Genomic DNA, 16880 nt, shown 5'->3' with positions numbered 1-16880 from the left:
GTCAAGCCATGGAAATGCCATCTCAAAGATTAAGCAATGTGACACCCTAAAATTAGCTAACATCACTCAAGAACACTTTTGATGACCATAAAGATACATATTATACTGATATAATATATGCCATTTTAAGTAACATAACATATGTAGCTGTGCTCATTTGTTGAAGAAGGATACGGAGACTCAGTGAATGGTAGGAAGAAGACTCTTCACATATTGGCTCCAAAGTCTAGTGCTTTACACATCACCAAACTAACTCTGAATAACATTAATCAGAATGAGGTCAGTGAAGAAAATTTGCCAGCACTAGTGTGAATATTCAGAGATTCACAAAAGAGGCAAGCTTGTCAAGAGGTATGCAAAATTTAGCCTACTAACTTAGGAATAATTTTTTGCGGAGGAAGGTCAAGTAAAGATTTTATTTTATTTTTGTGGCCCTTTTTCTATAACGTGGCAGCTGAAGAAAAACCTGCCCATAAAAATAAAATAGCTTCAGATACTTTATAGCAATCTACTTTCTACTGTTCTGTAACAAATTAATTCAAACTTAAGGATTTTACAAAGACACGCTTCTTGTATCACCGCTTTTATGGTATAGAATATGGTTATGGCTTGGCTGATCCTTCTGCATATGGTCTCTTCACAAGACTAGAAGTAGGAGATGATTCAGGCCTACATTTTCATTTTTGACTAGAAACAGATATGCTTTCAAATCAATAAAAATTTTGACTTTTCATAACACTAATTTCTCAGTCTGTTTCAGGTTTGAGGACCTGAATTATTTCCTGAATTCCTGAAAGATGAAATTCGCCATTGGTTATTCACCTGCTCAGCAATTCGCCATGTTGGCTGTGCAACATGGCAGCTTTGCACCCTCCAACTGATGGAGCAGATATAACAAGAAGGGGCACAGGACAGAAGTGACAATCTGAAGTCATTTAATCCCCGAAAGGGATATAACACTTAGCGTATGCAGTTAGATAAAAGGAAGTAATTAGCTAGAGCCCATAGTTACGTGGAGAGACTACAGAGCCTATCTTAGAGAATGTCTGCCCTAAGATGCATAGCTTCAGTGTTGCTGACACATACTTTCAGGGCCAGCTACCTGGGGTGAATGCTTGGCTTTTTCCTTTAATAACTGTGACGTTGGTGAGTTTCTTTTCTGATGGTGCATATTCACCATCTGAAACAGTAGTATCTGTGTTCATTAAATGAGATAATGAATGTAAAACACTTACCACAGCACATCTGACACAATACCTATCATCATGGTACCTCAGTTCAGGACCTGAATTCTTTCCATGATTCTAGTCACAGAGTGAATTGGACAAGAACCAAATGGAATTTTCCCATAAAGTCAACATGAAGCCTAACCCTTGAATTTGATTGGTTCTTGTCCAATTTGGTCTGAGACCAGAAACGTTGAAAGAATTAAGTTCCTGAAGTGAAGTACCACTGTTCCTGTTATGATTGTGGTCAATAAATTAAAATTTAAAGAAATAACTGTTGGCATGGTATTCTTCTTATGTGCTTATCTTATTTTTATGCTGATGCTAACATACAGTAACATGATGTTTTTGTTTTACCTTGGTCCGGTTTCATCCCCACGTCTTTTCATCATCATTAATGTCTTTAATACACTTGACCAAATATTCAGAGATGTCAGTTCTTTGCAGCATTACTCAGTGTTGAATTTTATACTTCTAGTTAGTGTGTACCTTTCCTCCTAGGCTTCACGGGGCTTCCTTTGACCAGCAATTGTACCAGCAGTTTCACGTGAGCACTTGTTTCTTGATCTGACAGCACCTAGAATGATGCTGCGGTCATACAAAATACTCAGTAAAATGACTAAATGAATGACTATGTAAGTGCACTGCTGGGTTAACTGGAAGAAGGAATTGATAGATACATGGACACATCATATTTTTTATTGATAATTGAGCAGCTAAAGCTTTCTCTGTATTATTTTATCCTGGTTGAAAACTTGTTTTGATAAAAGAGAACTTGTTTTGAAAGTTCTGAGTTAATGAGTTGTGTTCAAGTCTCTGCTGAAAGTATGGCATAAGATGAAGTCGGCATCACAGAGCCACGGGTAGCCAAAAAGCAGAGGGTGAGATAGAGGTATAGTCTTTTGGATCTACGTGTATCACATTCGTGAGTGACTTGGGCCAAGCAAGTTACTTCTGCTCACCACAACATTCAATTTGGAATTGGAAACAGGCTGACCTTGTATGTGTTCCCTGTGGGACAGAATCCTGACAGTTCTAATAACTAATCTATCAATCTGAATCCAGTAAAAATATCTTAAAAATAAATAGAAAGGATAGGTAAATGGATGCAATTTGAGACCCTACTCATAAGTGAAATAAACCAGACTCACATATATAAGCATTGCATTTTCTCTCTAGTGTGAGAAGCTAAGCGAGTAAATACTATCCACAATGTACAATAAATATTGTAAAATGGGCAGAAACTGCTGAAAAGGAAGACAAACTGGGATGGAGGAAAGGAGAAAAAAAGGAAGAAGAGAGCAATAAAACAGTGTGTATATATATATATATATGATAGTTAAGATAACTATACTACTAATTTTTCTTAGCTCATTGAAAGAAAGGTTTGTGCTAATATTATTTGGACAATTAAGCCCCTATATCCTGTACTCTGAATAACTAATTTAAAGATAACAATACACAATATATTAACCATTGTTCCTCTCTGTAATGGTGAATACATGGTGTCAACTTGAGAATTGAGTTTAGAAGCTTAACTAAGTGACTCAGCAGGCGGCCAGGGTCCTCACCTTGTAAACATCCTGAGCCTGTGCCAGAGGAGGGCATGGAGATGGTTTTGGGAGGGCAGCCTGCTTACAATATAAAGGAGGAAAAGAGGCTTGCTCCCCTCCTCTTGTGCTCTTGCTGCTTTTACTGTCTTCTGCTGCTATAAGCTGTTGTCTCTGTGCCACACCAGCCTGCCCTGGAGCCAGCTGATTATGGACTCAAACCTCCACTAACTGTGAGCTCAATAAACCCTTCATCCTTTAAATTTGGGTATTGGGTATTTTGTCTTAGCAATGACAAGAAGATAACTAAGACACTCTCCTATTGCCTTGTTTTGAAATTTTGTTTTTTCTCTTTAAAATAAAATTTAAAGAAAAAAATAAATGACTTCTTGACAAAAAAAAATAATAACAGGAAGGAAATGAAGAGAATCTATTAATACCAGGTTCAAAATGCAAGAAACACTAGGAAATACCTTTGAGGGAATGTCAAAATGACCCTAGTAGAAGCCTAGGAAGCATAAAGGGGGCACATGAAGGTCAAAGGCAGAACAAACATACGTGTCCATCCTAGTGAATGCTAACTGAATGACTCCAATACCTGTGATCTTTCAATTCCCTTTATAGAATGAAGATGTACTGTAGCATAAACAATTTCTCTAGAGTTAGCAAGGTTAAAATATTTCCTGTATACCTTATATATTATGCCTCAACTTTAATATCAGAAGTTTACCTAGTAATTTATTGTGTAGCTCCTAAAGGAAGATGAAACACAAAGAGATAATAGAGAAGTGGAATAATAAAAATATTTATTTTAAAAGTAGAGAACCATTTACATGAAACAAAAGTTTGTAGAAAAAATAATAATTTAGTTTGTGTGTCATCGTATTTACATTATCTCCTCTTACAGTGTGTTAGGATTGATAATACAAGTTTCTCTTCAAATACATTTTAATAGTTTTGGAACACTTATGGTTTCTATATTTAATTTAAATTTTTTCATGAGACATGAATAAAGTCATGAAATTTTTAAACTTTTTAGTTGACTACCCAGTTTTAACAGTTTTTAAGCAATTTATATTTTCTGCATGAATTTGAAATGACATCTTTTTTGTGTACTATACTCTGATAAGAAATTTGTGCTTTGAACTTTCGGGCTACTTCATAGATCTTGGTCTATGAATGTGATAAAAATATACTTTACATTTTTACAGCTTGATTATGAGTTGTAGTTACTTGATCCTCCATTATTACTTCTCTGCTGAAATATTTTTTCTGAATCTTTATAATCATTTTCATCTTCCATTTGAACATAAAAATACTTATTTAGTTCCCATAAGATACTATAGTATTTTTATCAGGGTATAAAAAATGAATGCTTTCTTAAGAAGAACTGACATCATAAAGATTCCACGTCTCCAAAATGAAATTACTGGCTGCTTTTTTATTCTGCTGAAGTAAGTTGTATCTCCCAGTGGCAGTTAGAATATCTTTTGGTAGACCTGGGATGACTTCTTTTGCTATTGTATGTAGAAAATCTATAATAGTCACAGAATATATTTAGAATGATTTGATTCTTCATTTACATTAATCATAATGTGGTGCTTTTCTTATTATTTACAACTGAAATCAAAAAATTGAGTCAAATGTGATTTTAAAAGAATAAAAATATCATTACCATATAGAAATCCATTTGATTTTCCGAAGTGGTATTAAGAGTTTTTCGGTAGTTTACTGTTACAACTTCGGTGTGATTCAAAAACAAAATATATCAAACATTGTGGCAAGAAACCATGGTGCTCATGTCAAAGGTCAGGAGAAGGAAATTAGATGCACCTGGAATGGATGTTCCTGGGTAGCTTCTGGGTAGCTGCTGGAACTGCCCTGGAGGAACTATATTATGTATATCTTCAAAGACATTAAACTTCACTTAAGACTGTCACCAAAGGGACTGAATCCATAAAAGAAGGGCATGACCTATTCTTTGAGTTACTGACAATACTCTTGTGAAAATCTGTGAACCACTTTGTGGATTTGCCAAGAGGGGAGATGATTTTACTAGAGTGATGCATAATCACTCTATGTAATAATCACTCCATTACCAAAAGGAGTGATTATTAAGCATAATAAAAACCAGGTAGACCTGGTTAAAGGTATCTGTGATAGAATAAACTTATTTTTGCCCTAACACCATGCAGAGTACACTCTATTACAAAGTCATGTACAGACATACCATATATGACTAGGTACATATTCCACATTAAAGACTGTGCTATAAGTTTCTTTGTAGGGAAAATTAAGAAGCCAGTGCTCTCCCAGTGCTGAGGTGAATATATTTATTGGACGGTGTAGGCTCTGGTAGAACCCTGCTTGCATTCACAATCCTATTCACTGTTTATTCTCACCTCTAACCTCTGACATGTGAATGTATTTTGATGGTCTCCTTGCTTTACAAAGATTGCATACGAATAAGTATTTGGGAAAATTAATAAGGCATAGTAGGAGTCCTTACTCAATTTCTATTTGGAATTGGTGTACAGATACTCCAGCTTCCTAGTGAGTTAATGCTTAGGTACAAGGAATTATACTTCAGTTGCCCACTGCGATAGTTGGATTAAGGCTGGACCCTGAATTCATCTCCTAAGGCTGCCACCATGAAACACCACACACCGGCAGATGAAACCACAGATATTTGTTTTCTCACAGCTTTGGAGTCAAGAAATCAGAGATAGAGGTGTCAGCAGGTTTGTTTGCTGGTGATGCACCACTTCCTGATTTGTGAACATTGGTGATTTCTCACCGTGTCCTCCTTTGGTCTCTCCTCTATGGACATTCACACACACACACACACACACACACACACACACACACACAGCAACACATATGGAGTGAGGATGAGAGGGAGAGCTGTCCTTGGTGTGTCTTCTTTTTGTAAGGACACCAGCTCTATAGGATTCATATCCTGTTTTTATGATTCCATTTAATTTTTTCCTTTATGGTACTTATCTCCAAATATAATGACCCTGAAGGTTGAAGGTTTCAAACAATGAATTGGGAGTGGGCACAATTCAAAACATAATATAGTCTTCACTAGGTATCTCTCATTCTGTGTGTCACAAATAAGACCTCAGAGCCATTACCCCCCCCATCCAAAAGAAACCTACCTCTATTAAAATCATTGAATATGTTGTTTATGGAAAAACTCAGCTAAAATATTGACCACACATTATAAAGACAGTGACCGGGGTCAAGGCCAGTGTTTGCCCATAGGAAAACTCACAGATAAGTTATTAAACATAAGATTTCTTATTTTCATCAGTCTTATTTTCTACGTGTATGTATAGCTATCTACTTTTCTATAATATAATCTATCATCTTTCTATCTTATAGCATTACTTTTGCAAACATCAAAGCTACACAGAATTCTCCAAGAAAGTTCCCTTCAAAAAGATTCTTTGTAAATAAATTATAGGCAGGAGGCTGAAGTTTCCAACTGTTATTAAGGTTCAATTCAGAGTAAAATTTGATTTTTTTTTTGTTTTGATGGCAGTACCTCAGCAGGGTTCCAAGGCACTGGTTTTTGCAGAGCCAAATCATTATTCAGGAGCCAAGTTTATTTCGAAGGCGCACCAAGAATCCTCAACTGTGAGCGGTGGCATATCTCACTCCAATTAGGGAGGAAAGAAGATTCATTCCCCTCATGGCCATGGAAAAATGGGATGATTCCAGGGGTAGAGAAGAAAGAAACTGGACGTCCAATGTACTGGTGGCAAATTTCTGAGGAAATTCCTCATATGAAGTTGTAAAGTGACATGTCTAATTAGGACCTAGTGGTTGGAAATGAAGGAAAATGCAGAGTTCACATGAATCTCTTTAGGACACCCTCAGGTTATGAAGTTCTCAAGATTTCACAGCAAACTTTGTAGAAATGTCTGTGAGTTGTGGCCCTGAAGACAGACCTGGGAAGCAGACATATTCAGCTAATGAGTTATGTGACTGTCAGTCTATCATTCAGGGCCTGAGTTTCCTTAGGTGTAATTATAACCAATATCATTATGTAAGTGGAAGATTGACCATGCAGTGGTAGAATAAAGAATCACACACCTGAGTTTTTATATCACAGCTTCAAACACTGGCTTGGTGACTATAAACTTGCTAATGATGTTGTCCATATGAATTCCTATTTACTGTTTGAAAACTAGTCCTAACTCAGAAACATTTATTGCCTCTGTGATATCATTTTCAAGGCTACAAGACTAAATCAAATCATGAGAAAATTTCAGGTGAACTCAAACTAAAAGATTTTGTATGAAATACCAGACAGTCTTGTAAACATCAAGACGGAAGGAAATGTCCCTGTCTTAGTTACTTATCTCTTGTTGCTCAGACAAAATACCCAACATACAAAATTAAGGAAGGAGAAGTTTATTTAGCGCACAGTTTGTGAAGGTTTCAGTCCATAATCAGCTGGCTCCAAGGCAGGGTGGCATGGCCTGGGCAACAGTTCAAGATGGCAGAAGACAGCAAAAGCAGCAAGAGCACAAGGAGCAGGGCAGCAGGCCTCTTTTCCATATTGTATATCGGCCATCTGCCCATGGCTACACCATCCCGGAACCCTCCTTTTCCACAAGCTGAAGATGTTTACAAAGTAAGGCCTCTGGCCATTGATCACTTAGTTGAACTTTTAGACTTTTCAAGCTGACACAATAAGCAGCATACTAGAGGAGGAAGGGCATGTCCTTTTCACCGCAGGATGTACAATTGCTGAGTTAATTAAGCTTCTAGATTCCTCATGTTGATACAATGTATCAGTGATAACAGTCCCAGCTAGAAGGTGCTGGGGAGACACAATCACTGGCTACTGTGTTGGACCCTGGATTAATTCCTACAGGATTAAAGGATATGAATGGAAAAACTAGTCAAATCAGAGGAAGTTTGTACTTGTGTTGAATCTTTAAAACAGCAACATAAGGGCAAGTAAAGTAAACAATTTTCTTTTATTTCTAAAAGGGAACATGTGATCAATCTGGTTTTGTCCCTGTAGTCCCAGGAACTGTGGGGACTCTTATTTTGCTGCATAATTTCTGTGCAGCTGTGGACAGCTTCATGCTCACTATCTGAACTCCTATAAGCTTCTTGATGTGTCCGTGTCATGGATTCTACTTCAAGCATTCTTCCTCAATAAGCATTGCCCATTAAGCCCATCCTAGATGTGTGAGTGTGCAAAGTAGTAGATTTCATTGGAATGTGTTTCTGTAACAGTTATCCTGGATTTAACTCGCCTGGTCATAACATGCCAACATAAATCATATTCACACTCATCGGAAGTGTAAAATTTCAAACATGGACTTTACAGGGTGAAAAGCCAGTTTATCCCTCTGTCTCTCAGTGCCTTTTTTGGAAATCAGTAAGTTTCATTGATAACTGTGCATTGTCTCCACCATTCCAGAATTATTTACCATGATTAGAACCAGCCAGCATTTGTGTTCACATGTATTAATTTCAGCTGCTGCTTCCAAGCACCCATAAAATATGCAATATGGAAGAGAAATGAGGGCAATCAGAAAAAGACCAACTGAGATTCACTGTGATTCCCACTGCAAAGTGTTTCCTTTTACTTAGAATTTCCTGCTTCAATTTATAATTAATTTCACCTCTTAAGTTCAATTCTCAAAGTGTCCATGACCCAGATGATTCCAAAGAAGATGAAAATCTCAACTGGAAAATCCAGTTATAGGAAAATAAATTTAAAAAGTGCATGTGAAGACAATTGTTTCACCACTTGGCTTTGTTTTATTTTTAAGAAAAAAGTGAATATAAATGAAAGATGTATTTTTAGAACTCCTTACATTTTCCACAGCCCATCACTGCCTTTCACTGGCTGTCTAACAACTGAAGATGGAAGAAGTTTGAAATATTGTGGCAGAACCCACTTTTAAAGCAGTTATGTTTCTGTTCTAAATTAAGAGCACAGCTGCCTTTTTCTTACTGAAATGAAATTTTTATGTTATTAAGAAAACCTGGCAACATTACAGGAGAAAATACAGAACATTTACAAGTGCATGGTGCCTTTAGAATTAAAATACTTTCTTAAAAAAAAGAATAGTTCTCTAGTATATATTCTAAAATAAGTATTCTTGTCCTTAAATTTCAAAGCTGTGTTTCAATATGTTTGCCTCAGGCAAACTGAGAAATTACACATTATTTCTATGTTTCCTGTTTGTATATAAGTCATAGAAAGATGATCACAACTAACTTAATTTATGTATTCATATATGATTTACATTATGTTGAATTTTCACTTCATATGTGCTATAATAAACCATCATTTTCACGGAATGGTGTTTATTAAGATCAGTCTGCTCTGCTGAAGAAATGATTTTTCATATTAATAACAGCTTCTCTTTTAAGATGTAATTAAAAAACAGACATGTAAGGGAATAAAAGTGAACAAAATGGATCTAGTCCAAGAAGAAAAACATGAAAAGAGGTAAAAAAAGAATTTGCTCAGGCAGTGGCATTCAAGCTGGTCCCACAATACACAAAACACTAGGTGTTGAGATATGTAATATTTTTTAAAAGTACTCTGTCACTGACTCCAATCTGTAGACAGAGGAAAAGAGTAAAAATTTAAATTGAAAAGCCTGATTACAAATCAAGTCTTTTTCTTCAATTAGTTGAGTTGCTGCAGGAAAAGCTACTTTCTTTCCCAAAGTAAGCAATCAGTACAGGTAGAAGAAGTTGGAAACTCCCTGAGTGATAACTCTTGTGTATTTTGAGATAAATCAGAAGATGAGACATTAAGACTCTATTTCATCCCCATGAAACCCAAAATCCTGTGGAGTTTAAAGGCATACATTCTGATACTGAATGGATAAAACATGAGATGTTTTTAACTTGTATCCATGTGTGTTGGCTTGCAGAAAACCAGGCCCAAAGAGCGATCAGCTTAAAAAAATGGTGCGATTCATCTACAGCAGAATTAGCTACTTCCTCTGTCCCATGCATGGTTCTTAGTGAATGGGTAGAGTATACCATCCTCTGTACCCATATAGTTTCCATTCCAGCTGATTGAAAAACAGATAATAATCACATTCACAAACAGACCTGTCTTTTTATAATAACTGGAAGAAAAATCATCCATCAAAGTGCAATAAAGATCTGTTTATTGCATGCTTGGAATGTGAAGTCATTCAACATACAGTTTTAAAAATCTTAACACTCACAAGAATTAATATCATTTATATTTTATGGAGGATGAAATCAGGCCTCCTAAGTCTTTCTAAAAATATTATTCTTTTCCAGTGTAGAAATGTAAAGTGGGAATTGCTAATGTTCTTGGCCACAGAATCTTTTTTTTTTTTTTTTTACATTATACAGTCCTATAGACCTGATAAGTATTGGGCATAATTATTTTTCAAGGAAAAAATACCCCTTAACCTCACTTGGCTTATAGTGGAAGTGGGTACTATAGCAGATATTTGCTAGGGAGCTAAGAATTGTTTTGGAAAGCACATTCATAAATTATCAATGTTATGCAGAGAAAATAGCAGATGGGCAGAATATTTAATCTACACTGTATTTAACAATTATGGAGGACCCCTCTACTCTAACATTAGGTACTCCCTCAAATAAGTATGGTGCCTCCATACATGAAGTATCCACAGTACCTCCTCTTACTCCATGTGAACTGTGGAAGTGGGAAACCACAAGGAAATGGACAGAGAAAATGGCATGGCAATAGCTGCATTGGAGGAGGTGTGGGGCATTACGGGAAAACATTGGAAGAACACTCAGCATGGATTGAGGAATCAGGATTAGAATCACTAAACCTACGTGTGAATAGAAATTTTGAACATTTCTGTGTTTGCTTTATCAGTATTGATATGTTACTCACAATATTTAAATCCATTTTCTAAAAGATACGAGGCAGCCAGACGTGGTGGCACATACCTGTAATCCTAGCACTCAGGAGGCTGAGGCAAGAGGATCATTGTGAGTTCAAGACCATCCTGGGCTATACAGTGAGCTCAAGGCCAGCCTGCAGTGCATAGGGAGACCTTGTCTAAAAAAGGCAAAAACATTAAAAAATTTTAAAAAGATACAAGGTAATTCAAAATAATAATACCAATGACTATTAGCAAGTACTATCTGGCTGTGAATTTGAGTAACTAATGTTTTCTTTCAATCACAGGTCATCACCTGTTTGATAAGACCAATAAAACACATGCCTTGCATGATGGGAGGCCATAAAGGAGTGATAAATGTAGAGAAAAGTGATATTTAAATAAAATTGTAATTTCCCAAAAATCTACCAGGTATGATTTGGACAATTAAATATACCAATGATTGGAAATAAAATTAGTCATGTAAACCATCAGCTGATTTATACCAAATACACAGTGTTAAGGGACAGAACAATGTGAGAGCTATCATTCCATAGCAAGTGTTCGGTGGATGGAATCCCAAGCCAAATATAGAATATACTGAGCTGAGAGCCACTGGAAATTGTTGTGTGCACTCAGTTCTTGGACAGTACTTCGTGCTCTGGACAGTTCTTTTCTTCTTGTAACAAAAATCGCATTCCCTCTTACCTCGGGATACCTTCAGTGATGATAATATTGTAGTTGGATAGTTAGATCAGTTAGGTATTATTTTTTAAAAATTTTCTGGATAGACTATATTTCCCTTCGAGGCTTACCTTCTTTTGATGTATACATGCTGAACTGTAGAAAAAATATACTGTAGATTATTACTATAAGTAGCATAGACACAGCATTCACGGAGTTAAACTTAACACTTGGTCCACACTTACTAGCATCACATTCCTGATTATCTTGAATTCCTGTAGAGACAAGTCCAAGACATGGGGATGAGGGCCTGTGGTTTAATTTGGAAATGTTCCCAAGAAACATAAGTATAATAGTGGGATAGTGGGGGCTGGGGATTTAGCTCAGCAACACAGTGCCTGCCTGACAAGAGCGAGGTCCTGAGTTCAATTCCCAGTACCAGAAAAAAAAAAAAAAAGAGTGGGATAATGAGCAGGGAAAGAGGAAATGCCTATGAAAAGTAAATTTCCATAAAATTACTCTGTGGGCCTGGTACAGAATATGACCATTGATGTGATCCTCCTCAAAGAAGACCATCCTAGATTACTTAACTGCCAACTCTGAGCATTCAGAGTGCAGACCTCAGTTCTTATCACGGCTGTGATAGGAAACATGACACTTGTCCCACTTGCAGTCACAATAGGTTCAGCAGCCAGTTAAATTCAACAAAGTAGGAATATGTGTTAAAAGCTGAATTTCTACAGTCATGCACATAAACATTAGATATAGATTCATCGCTAGCAGTAAGTCAACATTTATTATACCATGAATGCTATTATTATTATTATTATTTTTTCTGGTACTGGGAATCGAACTCATGACGTTGCGCTTGCCAGGCAGGCGCTGTGCCGCTGAGCTAGATCCCCAGCCCCCCATGAATGCTATTAAATCCATGCAACCAGTACAGTATCATAACCTTAATGTTATGAATATGGAAACTCAAGTTCTGAGGACTTAGTTAATTTCTTTAAGGTCGCATAGCTAGTAAACAAGGGATCTCAGTTCCATATCCCAACACTCTTGATTTCAACATTCCAAATCAAATTCTCACATGTGCTACTTATTTGGTAACTATTCATTTGGAAATGTTGGTTTTTCTTGGGAAACATTAAGGGGGTTCCAACAAAAAGCTGTGAATAAAAACATTTTTTAAACTTGAAAAAATTTAAAAAATTATAGAGGAAACATGAAATCCCTGAAGCAAAATATAATAATCATCTGACTTTCTTTCCCTTGCCTTTTTAGTGTGTCAATTTCTGTCATATTTCATATTTTTGTGTATGTATGTCTTGTGTACATTTTAAAGGGGCATGATTAATATATAAATATATGTATATATCTTAATATAGATTTATTATAAGATAAATTTTATTATGAGAATCAGACTTAGATGATCTCAACATCTCTTTTTTGTATACTAATAAATACTTTGAATTCCATGGATTCTGTTTTGCTTACACAACTTAGATTAAAATTTCACAGTGGTTCTTAGGGAAGCCATGTTTCACAAGAAGGAAAAATTGAAATGAAGGTAAAATGTAGTACTACAAAAGGAATTGAGGAGAAAGAAAGCCATTCCAGGTAATAAAATTTGATATTTGAGGGAGCAAGACACTGCCACATGCATTCTCAAGATATGAGCAAAACAATTTTGTAAAATGGAATTTGAGGCCTATTAGACTAAAGGTCAGCATGCTATACCAAAGCTAGATTGTGGGTGTTCCTGAATTCCATGCTTAGAAGTTTGTGTTCTATTCTCCTTTTCAAACTGAGAGAAGACCTTTGGTTTTATAAATAAAAGCACCTTTCCTGCCTAGTGTTCATCATAGCAAACTTATTGGTTCTATTATATCAAACTTGATGCTCTATTTGATTTATTTTGCTGTTTCATGTAAATATTTCATAGCAAACAAATATTACAATCCAGAAAAATCCAAACTGCACAATCAATATCCTTCATCTATCTACCCCGAAAATTGTAGTTTGGTTTATTTTCTATGTATATGTGTTCAAATATGAATAACATACACATAGTCTTAATAACACATTATGCTTGGATAATTATATATTTCTTCTCTTGATAGAACATGCAAATATTTTTGTGCTGACATAAATTTTTCTCATCACATTTCATCATATATTGTGAAAAATTTTTTAAACTAATGAAAAATTCACAGTTTTACTGTGTTACTCAATTTTTTGTTTTGTTTTGTTTTGTTTTTCTTCGGTACCAGGAACCGAACTCATGACCTTGCGCTTGCCAGGCAGGAGCTTTGCCGCTGAGCTAAATCCCCAGCCCCTGTTACTCAATTTTTAATCCCTGTAAAAAATACTGTACATAAATGAACTTAAAGGAGGAAAAGTTAAATTTTACTTACAGGTTCAGGGATTTCAGTTCATGGTTACATTTTTCTTTTGCTGTGGGCCTGAAGTGAGGCAGACCAAGATGACAGAAAGTGTATTGGAGAAGAGCTCCTTTCTCACCAGCAAGCAAAGAGTGAGACAGCTAGAGCTTGAGAAAAAGAAGCCAGGACCAAACACAGTCCCCAAGACCACACCACCATGGTGCCCTCTCTTCAACTCAGCCTTCCCTCCTGTTTGTATCACCTCCCACAAGTCCATCAAAATATGACTACAATAATGCATTACTCTAGGGCTTGTAGTCAGAGTTCTTATGATCAGCTGACTTCTCAAAGGCCCATCAGCAAGAGAGCCTTCAAGACAATGAGCCTTTGGAGAGACGTATTATATCCAACCCATAACCCTCATCGTGGTTAAAAATATAAAATTTATACTAATGGTAGTAAAGTTCACTCTGAACTACTCCATCTAATCCTGGTAAGGTATTTTACTGGCAACATATAGACTTGACTTAGTATGCAACTGTTTTTCTTTTAAATAATGTAGTGGTTCCAGCAGCCCAGCAGCAGCAGAGATGCCAGGGGGACCCTGTCTCTTGAGGGGTCTCATAGAGCCAGCAGGTAAAATCAATCTACCAAGGGGAAACTCATTGCACACAAGTTCCTGGTACATGTTGAATTTTGTTATATAACCATATAGCTTGCTCCTATGGTTAAAGGTACCAAATTAATAGTTACTACTGTTGGTCAGTTGCAAGGCTGTGCTTGACGCTATCATTACTGCTAATAGTAGTACTTTATCCAGGATGCCATACATGTTATAATCAGGTTTTCTCCCTTGTATATGTATATAAATGAGCACATATACACATGGACCCTCATACTTGGAAAGGAGGACTAAAACTTTGATATGAGGGCATAAACGTGAATTTATCCATATATATGTGTGTTAATAAAATTATACTCTTGTCATACTTACAAACCTACCACTTGCAGTTTTCATTTTCTGCATCATAGAAAATATATGTCTCATTTTTGCGCATACATATATCACTAGCCTGGATTTATTCAGCTGTTTTTTGCATTGTTGCAAATAAAATAATCTTTTACTTCATATAATTTTGAGTGGTTCATTTTTATGAATTTGTGACATATATTTTAGCTATGATTTCAATATGGTCTACTTGTTTGCCCAAACCTCCAGACTGTATTGTATTTCAGAACAGTGAACTCTCTGAATTGTGTTCCATCTGATTAAATCAGTACCACATTCTGTAGCCTGTCACTCATCTACTTAGGCACTAACTATTTTTGAAAAATAACATGCATAGAATGTATCAGAACCTTTCACATTAAAGACTCAAACATGTTTAAAATTTAGTCACTCCTTTCATGTGTTTTGGTATTAAGTTGAGAACATAGCAAAGTATGGAGTTTTGCTTTTAAAAAGACTTGTTTCTGTCCTTAATAAAATGTAGATGACTTATTCCCTATGACTCAAATATATGTGCAGTTGTTGCCAATTGCTAATTGGTATACACATGCCATATGCTGTACAGAGTTGACAGACTTAAGTTTTTCGTTATATTTTTGTTGTTGGTTGTTTCTGTGGAAAACTCTACCCTCAAACAAGACCTGCAGAGAAGAAGTGATTTTTTGAAGGTAGTAAGATCAAGCTGGAATGTAATTTAAAGATAGGAAAACTAACCTCTAATATCAAGATGGTAAAATTTTTGCTTGAAACACCAAGTTCATTATATTTCACTTTAGATAACACTTTAGATAGTGTTAATGCTGTTTACTCCTTAGTTTCTCCAATTAAATTTATGATTTTAAAGTGACATGCCTCGTAGAATTGTTGTAAGAACTAAAGGAGAAAGTATAACCTAAGCACTGATCATAAGTCCAAACTCAAATAAATAATAATTACATAAATATATGAATCAGATTAACCAATCAATAAGCTCAGTAATCTTAGCTATTATTTTATTAGTACTTATTTTACTTATTTTATGAGATCACATTTAGTTTTTCCTCACATGTGCAATTAAAAAAGTAGAATTTAACATAATAAAATTATGATAATCACCAAGACCCTTAAGGTATTAAATGTCAAACTGAATCTGTGGTGATTAATGAGCTGCCTTTGTTTGGTCAGTTTTCCTCTTACTGGGACAATTTATCTGAGACTCACAATTTGAAAGAGAAAGGTTTATTTTAGCTACCAGCTTTAGAGAGTTCAGTCCATGATTAGCTGGCCTCAAGGCAGTAACGTCATAAAGGAAAAATGTGACAGAGGCGAGTTGCTGAACTCATGCTTTCCAGGAAACAGAATGCAGTGCAGGGAAGAGTAGGAGTATAAAGGGCAGGGACTAAATATACTTTCCAAGGTCACATGCTCATTACCCAAAAAAATGTGACCTCCTACTAGCCTACTAGCTAATGGCTATTCAGCTATTACCTGTTAATGAGGCTAAGCCTTCAAAATCAAATTACTTATCCAGGAGTCTCTATTGACAATCAAGACTAATTGGTACACATTTATTTGGCAATCAAGTCAAGATTCCCTTCAAATACCCCTGATTCAACGATTCACTAGGAGAACTCACAGGAAACACTGTAAAATCAAACTCATGACCAGGATCTATTGAAACAAAAGAAAATCAATGAAGGATAAATGAATATAGAACAAAGTCAGTAAGAAATCAGGTGTAATATCCAGAGGTTTCTTATGGTATAATTAGTAACACAAGTCCCAATTAATTCCTCAAGCAATGAGTTATGACAATGAATGAAAAAGTCAGCTACCAGAGATATTCATTGGGAATCTTTGCCTGGCATTTTATTCATGACTGCTCATGTAGGAAACCTGGGACTTACACGAAGACTCTAGAAAGAAAGTAGGTGTTTCACATAAAGCAGAGTGTTTATGTAAAACGTAGTTTAGGTATAGAGTACTACATTTGTCAGTGCTAGAACTGTAGGAAGTTGAGGTTATCAAATGCCAGCCAAGACCAACATTTCAAGGAGGGCTTCGTAATGATAACAGTCTCTGTTATGTTATGCTAATGACTTACTGCATAGCAATGAAATACAAAGTATTGACAATAACCATACGAACGCATATAATCACAAGAC

General features: G+C 35.9%; 1 long non-coding RNA gene across 4 annotated transcripts in view; it reads left to right on the top strand.

The window, feature by feature from the left end:
* LOC102009425 overlaps positions 1–16880 on the top strand; it is a 94565-nt gene that overhangs the window by 23041 nt on the left and 54644 nt on the right. For 2 of the 4 annotated variants that reach the window (XR_001232253.1, XR_001232254.1), the window contains exon 5: positions 761–2313. The exons of the other annotated variants lie outside the window; for them this stretch is intronic. This is a non-coding gene — a long non-coding RNA (uncharacterized LOC102009425). Of the gene's footprint in view, positions 1–760; positions 2314–16880 lie in introns of those variants that run through there. 4 annotated transcript variants of the gene reach the window in all.

Source organism: Chinchilla lanigera, unplaced genomic scaffold (assembly GCF_000276665.1).
Source record: "Chinchilla lanigera isolate Chin_1 unplaced genomic scaffold, ChiLan1.0 scaffold00148, whole genome shotgun sequence".
Lineage (NCBI taxonomy): Eukaryota > Metazoa > Chordata > Mammalia > Rodentia > Chinchillidae > Chinchilla > Chinchilla lanigera.
This window is presented reverse-complemented; position numbering and strand designations above follow the sequence as displayed.